Raw genomic sequence first — 11,219 nt, forward strand, 5'->3', positions numbered from 1 at the left:
GTCTAAACTTACCTTAAAAAACAATATGCACACATTTTTTTTTTCTTTCTTTTAATCTCTGTTTATCAAACACCTACTAAGTATCATACCAAATGATATATGCTATGAATTTTTGAGAATGCAAAAGGACAGCTTAACTATCTGACAGTTTCTTAAAACCTTCAACATACATCTGACATAAGATCTAGTGATTCATCTCTTAGAGAAATGTAAACATATGTTACTATAAAGACATTTAAACTTCTGTTCCTAGTTGTAGCTTTATTTACAATAAAGCAAAAACTAGAAACAGCACATATGTCCGTCAGCCGGTGCGTGGACAAACAAATGGTGGTGTATCGATACAATATAATTCTACCCAGGACTGGAAAAGAATGAACTATTGATCCCAATATCAGAGATGTATGTCAAAGTTATTTTGTTGAGTGACAGAAGCCAGACATCAAATAATACATGCTATATGGTTTCATTTATAAAAAATTCTGTAAAATGCAAACTAGCTTATACTTACCGAGCACAGATCAGTGGTTTCTTGGGGTGAGGTGGGATGAGGTTACAAAGGGCCATGAGTAAACAAGGCTGATGACCGTGTTCACCATCTTCTTGTGAGAGTGGTTCAAGGATGTACACATACGTCAAGCTTACCAAATGGTGCGCTTGAAAAAGATGCAGCTTATTGTATATCAATTCTACAACAAAGCTGTTTTCTAAAAAAGAAAAACGTTTCTGATAAAATTTCACACACTTTCAAAGTAAAAAAAAAAAAAGCTAAGATGTACATTCTCATTACTTTAATTCTATATTATATTGGAGAACATGGCCAGTGCAATAAGAAAAAAAAAAAAGGAAAAAATTAGAAAATGAAATAGCAGACAGAGTAATGGAAAGACAGAAGTAAATCTGTCTTTATTTATAATGATAGAATGTACAAAGAAGGTACCTATAATTTTTAAAAAGCTGAAAATTAGTTAGAAATATATCCCAGGAATTAAGAAAATAACAGCAAAAACAAAGCCAAAGAATGTATAAGGATGACTTAATATGAAATAATAAAACTTAAAATAAATAAATAAATATGAAATCAAATATTAAAACAAAAAATATGTAATAGTGTGGGTCCAGAAAACCAAAAGTTTGTTTTTTGAAAACAACTCTAAATTTCACCAATAATCTATGGCAGTAATCATGAAAATTAAGGGATAACAAAATCACAATTTTAGTCATGACAAATAGTTGAAACTACAGTTATTTAAATGCTTAAGAAATATTAAGGGGAGTTATGTACATTTTGACAATAAACTTGATCTTTTAAACAAAAGCAGACATTTTTGGAAAGAAAATCTCAATAAACATGAAGCCAGAGAACATAAAATTAAACTTTATGTTCTATAACTACTAAAGAAGCAATACTTTTCAAATACATTTCCTCAAGCAAAACATTCTTAGCACAAATGATTTTACCAAGAAGTTCTACCAAATGTGTGAAGAAACAATATTGCAATCTTATATAAATTTTACAGAGATGCAAGATGGCTTGGAAATGTAGGTGACAAATGGAATATTTGATGAGCATTGCTGTGAATGCTATACAATTGAAAAGATTATTCCAGGTTGATTAAAAACATAAATGTGGAAACATCAAAATTATAAAACTTTTCAGAAGATAATATCTTACATGAAATAAAAAAAATGTTAATAGGTTAATAGGTGGCACTTTGTCCCTAACAATCAATGCAGAATTAACAGGCTGAGGTAGCCTCTGAAGGCATTCTTGCCCACTACTTATCGGGAACTCTGAACAAAAGCCTGCTGGAAGCATGGTTAGGCCCAGGATGGCTATACTGTTTCTTCATTGCTCTTTTGGTTTTCAGCAGATTCAGAATTCCCCATATGCCATAGTCAGGCACAGGGGACCCTTCAAAAAACTACGGACTCTTACATATAGAATGGATGGACAAGATCCTACTGTGTAGCACAGGGAACTATAGTTAACATCCTGGGATAAACCATAATGCAAAAGAATGTAAAAAAAAGAATGTCTATATGTGTATAACTCAGTCACTTTGCTGTTCAGCAGAAATTAACACAACATTGTAAATTAACAATACCTCAATTAAAAAAAAAAGACTACAGACTCAAAGAGACATTATATAGGTGACTGGTTTTCAGAGCAAGATAACCTCATAGGTGTGGACAATAGTTAGGGCCAGAGTCATCAGCAGCAGTTGCTTTGTCCCACACCTCACAGCAAGGACTGCTCTTTCCTAGTAAGCTGCGTGCCATCCTGGGTTGGAGAAGGAGCCGTGGGGAAAACAGTACTAGAGGCAGTTCACGTCTAAACTGAGCAAATATTTATTTAAAAGTAACTGCCTTAAAGCAGAGTAGATGGTTATCATCATTTGTAAATGTAAAGTTATTCCAAACCCCATCATGAGACAGAATTAAATGACATGTTACAGGAAAAATTGTATGCACAGAAGTATTTCTATATACATATTTGTATTTCTATATACATGTACATTTATATGTAAATATAGTTACATACATATGTGTGTATCATATATATGGATATCATATGCCTTTCTAGTGGATACATTTGTGTATGTGTATATTAATTATGTTTCCCCAAATCTCTAAAATCTTAACACTTACTACCTATGAATAGTGCCTTATCAAACGGTTATCTTTATCTATACTGTTTATATTTTTTAATATTTCCATAGATAGGTCATTTAATATTCCCATAGTTTATGATGAATAAAAAATAAGTTCATTCAAATGCACTTAAACAACATAAAATACCTTACTATTTTTTTTTTTTGCTTCATTGTACATTTAAGTGTGATTTAATCATGTTGAGTATCAGTTATCTCTTAGAACTACTGAGGAATGAACAAAGTATGTTAATAGTTGGTAGAACTGTTTGTCTGTTTCTGAGTATATATGCATTAAATTTTATGGAGATTATTTACAACAGGGATCTACTTACCTTGATTCCTTCTTCTGACAGTCACTGTCAATATAGCTTGATAATAAATGTGTTTAATCCCAAATTGCACAGAGGATTTTGAGTAATAGTATATATATGACTTCCAGCTCCCAAACACAAATATATATTCACAATATACGTTCATACACACACACACACACACACACACACACACACACACACACACACGAGTACAGTCATATTTCACATGGTAAGAAAGAAAGCAACAAATAAATATTTGGAATTCTCAAAATATTTCAGAACATATACCTAAATAATGAACATAATAAACATATTAGAATATTCTGGGCTAGAAGGAAGAGACATACAGATTTTATTTATTTAATGAATATAAGTATGCATGTTTAAATAATGAAGCAGCTTAATAATCACTCTAGTCTCAGAAACTCAATGCTAGAATATATAATGTGTCTCTTAGGGAAAAAAACTGGAAAAAGTGGGTCACAAACTTTTGAAATATAATAAAGTGTTCTTGAAATCTAAGACCTCTAGTAATCTGAGACATTCATTGCTTTTATGCACTTGAATATTCTGTAATCTCGTTTAATCATTTTTCCTCTCTTCCTCTCTCTCTATAGTTTTTAAAAAATTTTATTTCTTCCCTGATATTTCTATTTCTGCTTCTATGTTCCTCTCTTGGCACCTCTTATTCATAATCCACCAAGAGGAGGGAAATTAATGGTTCATTTAGTGTTAGCCAAAATGTAGTTTGCCAAAGGGGGGCAACTTCCAAATTTTAGCTCTGGGTTTAGATCATCTGCATCACTACTCACAGTATCAAATTTTATTTTTTACCAGTAAGTGCCTCTTGGCCAGCACCTGAAGTGGGCTGAATACTAAAAGGTAACATATATTGGAATATGACCTTTGCATTCACTAAATCAACAATTATTTGTGAGAGTTTACAATGTGCCTGACACTCTTTTAGGCAACCGGCATACATCAGTAAACAAACAAAATCTTCTAATTGTTTAGTTTAAATCTTTGCTGTCCGATGTGGTAGGCACTAGCCACATGTGATTTTATAAATTTAAATTGAATTAAATTAAATTAGAAATTCATTCCTCAGTCAAACTAGCATCATTCCAAGTGCTCAACAGCCACATGTGGCCAGTAGCTACCATATTGGACAGTACAGATTACAGCGTATTTTCATCATCATAGAAACTTCTGTTGTATTGGATGGGAGTTGTCTAAGTGATAGGTTGCCAGCCTTTTGCATACTTGCCTATATGCAGTTGCCTTTAACTAGGATCAATGTCTATTTTACTGCTGAGTAAAAGTATCACGGTTTTCACAACCATACAAATTTAGACCAAAAAACACACTGAAAAAATTTCCTCAGAAGGAAGATGACTGTGACCCTTATAAATTAAAAAGATTACATATTGCAAGTGTTTTTCAACATGTTATTATTAAACTCCTTTTTAAAACTCAATCTCTTGAAAACTATCATTTCCTCTCATTAACTCTGGAATGTGGATGACTAAAATTCAGGATAAAATCACCTACTATCTGGGGACTAACGTACATAATGATTTGAGCGTCAGAGAGGCTGTTTTCAGAATCTATTTCAATTAAGAAGGAAAATGTCGGACTAAATAACATACTCTACAGCATGGAAACCAAGGCCATCTAACTAAGGCCACCACAACAGATCACTCCAGAGAGCTTCATTCCAATCTTTCTTTTTATTAGTACTTGAAAACTTCTAATAAATGTTCTATTTTGTAATTGTATAATAAGATGGTGATAATATTTTCAATAATCTTTCAAAATAAAAATTTAAATACCTCTGCAAATGCATGAAATATTCTACCAGGCACTTTTATTAAAATAAAATATCTGTTTTTTCTCAAGAAAAATTGTTTAAATCATTATAAGGATGATTAAATAACAAGTATTTGTAGAAACTGTACATTAGAATGACTATTCTGTTTTCTTTGTTTTTCTTCTATAAAGATATATTTAGTTTGGATTATAATTCTTAGCAATATAGTGAATTTCCATGCCTCCAAAAGAGGGTGAGCTAATACTGACAGCTGGCTTCCTTCATGAATACTTTGAGAAATCCATGGGAAGACTGAAAATGGGTCGTTCTTGTAGGTGAGGGAGAATTTTTCAGAACAAGGTGTGGAAACTCACTGGTTAACTAGTGCACATTCTAATCTACTGAGCTACAGAGCACAAGGACGAAGTGACTGCAATGGAAGCACCATGCTTTTTAAAAACTTATCATTACTTTGTGGAGGTATACATCTTCGCTCTTTGCCTTGAGGAGACCCCTCACCTCCCACACCACTGCCCCTTCAGCTCTTCTAGAAGGCACAAACTGGGTCTGAGGACCAATTTCTCCTCTTTGTACATTTTGAGAAACAATTTATGATTGTAACTGCAACAGATGGAGAAAAAAATCTGAAAAACCAGACGAAGCAGATGAAATAAACAAAAATAATTATTTTCAATGTATCATGTAATATCAGAAAAAGTGACCATGAATTACTTACAAACTAAAATTCAAAAAAGGTTAACAAAGCTCAGACCATGATTTCTGATCACATGACAATTTGAAAATAAAAATCAGAGGATAATTATAAATATTCATGTCTGAAAATGAGAAAATTCAAAATTAGTACAAAGTGAAATTAAAAAAATAAAACTTGGATAGAAAGAAATGTAAATGTGTATCAAAACCTTTGTACATCCTCAAACCCCAGGCACTGATGGCTTTACAGTGAACTTTAATGTATTCTCCTGGGAAAACAGCCCTGACCATATACAAGTTTTCTAAAAATAGAAAGATATAAAAGGCTAATACACTCACTTTATTAGGATACTGTAACTAAAATATAATATAATTAGAGCAGGAATGCCAGGATAATTTAGCCAAAAAAGAAAAGAAAAGAAACAAAAAGAGAAAAAATACACTCACTTTCCATGTGATTTAACACATCAATGACCTTAAAGAGAAAACTGATATGGTAAGCTTAAAAAAAGAGAATGAGAAAATCATTTGGAAAAGTTCAACATCTATGTTTTATAAAAATTCTTGGAAGCCAACACTAAAAATAAACTTTCTTAACTTCATAAAATTGCACAGCAAAAAAATCTACAATTATTTTCTACTTACTGAGAAAATTTGGGGTATGCTTGCCTCATTACATGACCATATGACCATATTAAGATTTCCCTGTCACCACCATCACCACACTTGTCATTATGTTCCAGCACAGTTCTAATACCCTGATCAATACAATATGACAAGGAAATAAATTAAATGGATACATAAGCAGGACATAGTTCTTTTTTAATGATTTGTCTGTGCTCCGTTATTTGAAAAGTGGATTGCTTCATATTGAATCCAATGACACACACTGTTAATGGTCTGCATTTTTTTCTTTTATTTAGTAACACAACCTACGTCTTTGTGGGCAGCAATAAACTAAGTTAAAATGAAATAAAACAAAATAACGTGGAAAGTGAGTAACTTATTTTATTCTTCCTTTCAAGTGTTTTATTCTTCTTTTCAAGTGTTAAATTGTAAAAAACACAAATGTATGGAGGCTAAACAGTGTGCTACTAAATAACCAAGAGATCACTGCAAGAAATCAAAGAAGAAATAAAAAAATACATTGATACAAATGACAATGAAAACACAATGACCCAAAACCTGTGGGACACAGCAAAAGCAGTTCTAAGAGGGAAGTTTATAAGCAATTCAACCTCACTTCAAGTAACAAGAAAAATCTCAAATAAACAATCTAACCCTACACCTAAATCAACTAGAGAAAGAAGAACAAAGAAAATCCAAAGTCAGTAGAAGGAAAAAAATCATAAAGATCAGAGCAGAAATAAATGAAATAGAAACGAAGAAAACAATAGCAAAGATCAAGAAAACTAAAAGCTGGTTCTTGAGAAGATAAACAAAATTGATAAACCCTTAGCCAGACTCATCAAGAAAAAAAGGGAGAGGACCCAAATCAATAAAATTAGAAATGAAAAAGAGGAAATCACAACTGACACCACAGAAATACAAAGGATTATAAGAGACTACTACAAACAACTATATGTCAGTAAAATGGACAACCATGAAGAAATGGACAAATCTTGGAAAGTTAGAATTTTCCAAGACTGAACCAAGAAGAATTAGAAAATATAAACAGACAAATCACAAGTAATCAAATTGAAACTGTGACTAAAATCTTCCAACAAACAAAAGTCCAGGACCAGATGGCTTCACAGGTGAATTCTATCAAACATTTAGAGAAGAGCTAACACCCATCCTTCTCAAACTCCTCCAAAAAATTGCAGAGGGGAGAACACTCCCAAATTCACAGAGCCACTCTCACCCTGATACCAAAACCAGAAAAAGATATCACAAAAAAAGAAAATTATAGACCAATATCACGATGAACACAGATGCAAAAGTCCTAAACAAAATACTAGCAAACAGAATCCAACAATACATTAAAAGGATCATACACCATGATCAAGTGGAATTTAGCCCAGGGATGAAAGGATTCTTCAATATACACAAATCAATGTGGTACACAATATTAACAAATTAAGGAATAAAAACAATATGATCATCTCAATAGATGCAGAAAAAGCTTTTGACAAAATTCAACACCCATTTATGATAAAAACTCTCCCAGAAAATGGGCATACAGGGAAACTACCTCAACATAATTACCTACCATAAATGACAAACCCACAGCGAACATCATACTCAATGGTGAAAAACTGAAAGCATTTCCACTAAGATCAGGAAAAAGACAAGGATGCCCACTCTTGCCACTGTTATTCAACATAGTTTTGGAAGTCCTAGCCACAGCAATCAGAGAAGAAAAAGAAATAAAAGGAATACAAAGTGGAAAAAAGAAGAAAAACTGTCACGGTTTGCAGATGACATGATACTATACATAGAAAATCCTAAAGATGCCACCAGAAAACTACTAGAACTAATCAATGAATTTGGTAAGGTTGCAGGATACAAAATTAATGCACAGAAACTTCTTGCATTCCTATACACTAAGAATGAAAAATCAGAAAGAGAAATTAAGGAAACACTCCCATTTACCACTGCAACAAAAAGAAGAAAATACCTAGGAATAAACCTACCTAAGGATGTGAAAGACTTGTACTCAGAAAACTATAAAACACTAGTGAAAGAAATCAAAGATGACATAAAGAGATGGAGAAATATACCATGTTCTTCCCTGGAAGAATCAATATTGTGAAAATGACTATACTACCTAAAGCAATCTATAGATTCAACGCAATCCCTATCAAACTACCAATGGCATTCTTTACAGATTAGAACAAAAAATTTTACAATTCATATGGAAACACAAAAACCCGAATAACCAAAGAAATCTTGAGAAAGAAAAACGGAGCTGGAGGAATCAGGCTCCCCGAGTTCAAACTATGCTACAAATTTACAATAATCATGACAGTATGGTACTGGCACAAAACAGAAATATAGATCAATGGCACAGGATAGAAAGCCCAGAGATAAACTCACGCACATATGATCACCTAATTTATGACAATGAAGGCAAGAACGTACAATGGAGAAAAGACAGCCTCTTCAATAAGTGGTGCTAGGAAAACTGGACAGCTACATGTAAAAGAGTGAAATTAGAACACTCTCAAATATCATACACAAAAATAAACTCAAAATGCATTAGAGACCTAAATGTAAGGCCAGACACTATAAAACTCTTAGAGGAAAACATAGGCAGAACACTCTATGACATAAATCACAGCAAGATCCTTTTTGACCCACCTCCTAGAGAAAGGGAAATAAAAACAAAAATTAACAAATGGGACCTAATGGGACTTAAAAGCTTTTGCACAGCAAAGGAAACCATCAACAAGATGAAAAGACAACCCTCAGAATAGGAGAAAATATTTGCAAATGAAACAATGGACAAAGGATTAATCTCCAAAATATACAAGCAGCTCATGCAGCTCAATATCAAAAAAACAAACAATTCAATTAAAAAATGGGCAGAAGACCTAAATATACATTTCACCAAAGAAGACATATAGATGGCCAAGAGGCACATAAAAAGATGCTCAACATCACTAATTATTAGAGCAATACAAATCCAAACTACAATGAGGTATCACCTCACACTGGTCAGAATGGCCATTATGAAAAAAAATCTAGAAACAATAAATGCTGGAAAGGGTGTGGTAAAAAAGGAACCCTCCTGCACTTTTGGTGGGAATGTAAATTGATACAACCACTATGGAGAACGGTATGGAGGTTCCTTAAAAAGCTAAAAATAGAACTACCATATGACCCAGCAACCCCACTCCTGGGCACATACCCTGAGAAAACCATAATTCAGAAAGAGACATGTACCACAATGTTCTTTGCAGCACTATTTACAATAGCCAGGACATGGAAGCAACCTAAATGTCTATCGACAGATGAATGGATTAAGAAGATGTGGCATATATGTACAATTGAATATTACTCAGCCATAAAAAGAAATGAAATTGAGTTTTTTGTAGTTAGGTGGATGGACCTAGAGTCTATCAAACAGAGTGAAGTAAGTCAGAAAGATAAAAACAAATACCATATGCTAACACATATATATGGAATCAAAAAAAAAATGGTACTGATGAACATAGTGGCAGGGTAGGAATAAAGATGTGGACATAGAGAATGGACTTGAGGACACAGGTGGTGGGAGGAGGAAGCTGGGGCAAAGTGAGAGAGTAGCATTGACATATATACACTACCATATGTAAAATAGATAGCTAGTGGGAAGCAGCCACAGAGCACAGGGAGATCAGCTCGGTGATTTGCGATGACCTAGAGGGGTGGGATACGGAGGGTGGGATGGAGTCTCAAGAGGGAGGGGATATGGGGATATAGGTATGCATATGGTGATTCACTTTGTTGTACAAGAGAAACTAACACAGTATTGTGAAACAGTTATACTCCAATAACGAGTATAACTGTAAAAAAAAAAAATTAAAAAAAAAAAAAAAAACAGCTAACTTCATAGGCTACACTTTGGTTTTCCAAGTTTGCACTCTTTTGTTAGATCTAGGTCACATGACTGGGTCTTGCTTTTTGTTTGCCAATAGATTTGCTCTGATTTATCCTTAGTTATTATGACGTTCCTGAAACATAAGAATTTAAATGGATCCTCATTATAACAATGGAATCCAACAGTGTTTATTAATTACTGAGTGATGTGCCAGTGTATTATTTGGAAATTTGTATGTGTTTGATCAATAACAAAAAATGTTTGTATTACAACATTTCAGACTAGGGTCTTCAGAACAATTTATTGGCATTTTGCCAATTATAAAATTTAATAAATTAAACTTTGACTTTGAAGTATGCTACAATGCTCATAGTTTTTCTCTCTTTGTCCTTGGCCTCTCAAAGATGAACGCACAGCTATGATGCCAGTGCTCAGAAGTTCACAGGATGAGAGAGTGATAGCATAGGAGTGAAATCGTGCAACAGAGCATCCATTATTTTGACTGCCTTTTATAATTACTAAGAAGTTAATTCTGGGATGGACTCTGCCAGAATGACAAATAATAAAATAATACTAGAAAATTTTAATATTATGTTAATGGACTTGTCGCTGATGTTGGCAATTGAACATCTTTAATTATGTAAAACACTGCCATTAACACGTTTAAGATTTTTCATCTCTAAAAATATTACTTAATATATTAATTGTTTTAATTTCCTTAACTACTGTCTTGAAGGGAACTTTTTCTTTTCTTAATTGAAATTTAAACTGATTTCAAGAGAGAATGGTTACATTGAGTATAGAACTGATTTACTTACTTAGCAATTTTGTGTATGGATTATAGTCCTTCTGCCTTAGACCATATATCATTATAGTATCACATCCTTCTGTCTTTAAAGAGTCAATCACCAACAAAATTGTACACAATCTAAATTCAGTGTAGCATTTGTAATAATTTACAGTTTTTGAATCATGTTATATACATTTTAAATAAGAAAGGAGGAATTAATAGAAATGCAAAAAATAATTTTTGACATGAGAGAATAATTTTTCCAACCATCCATGCAGCTACTGGAAATAACTTAAAAAATTTTTTTGCTTCAAAGATAAATATGTTGAATGAGTGAAGTATGTAAATAAATCTGGTGAAACAATTTGGAAGTGATTGCTTTTGTCTGGATGGATATGAAAACATACTA

At 32.8% G+C, this 11,219-nt stretch overlaps 1 long non-coding RNA gene across 1 annotated transcript in view; it reads right to left on the minus strand.

Moving 5' to 3' along the window:
- Window positions 1-9,386, minus strand: part of LOC309630668 — a 41,266-nt gene extending 31,880 nt beyond the window's left edge. The window contains exon 1 of the long non-coding RNA XR_014245874.1: window positions 512-9,386. This is a non-coding gene — a long non-coding RNA (uncharacterized lncRNA). The remainder of the gene's footprint in view (window positions 1-511) is intronic.
- Between the last annotated feature and the right edge of the window lie 1,833 nt (window positions 9,387-11,219).

This window comes from Balaenoptera borealis (genome assembly GCF_965194805.1).
Source record: "Balaenoptera borealis genome assembly, chromosome: 1".
NCBI lineage: Eukaryota > Metazoa > Chordata > Mammalia > Artiodactyla > Balaenopteridae > Balaenoptera > Balaenoptera borealis.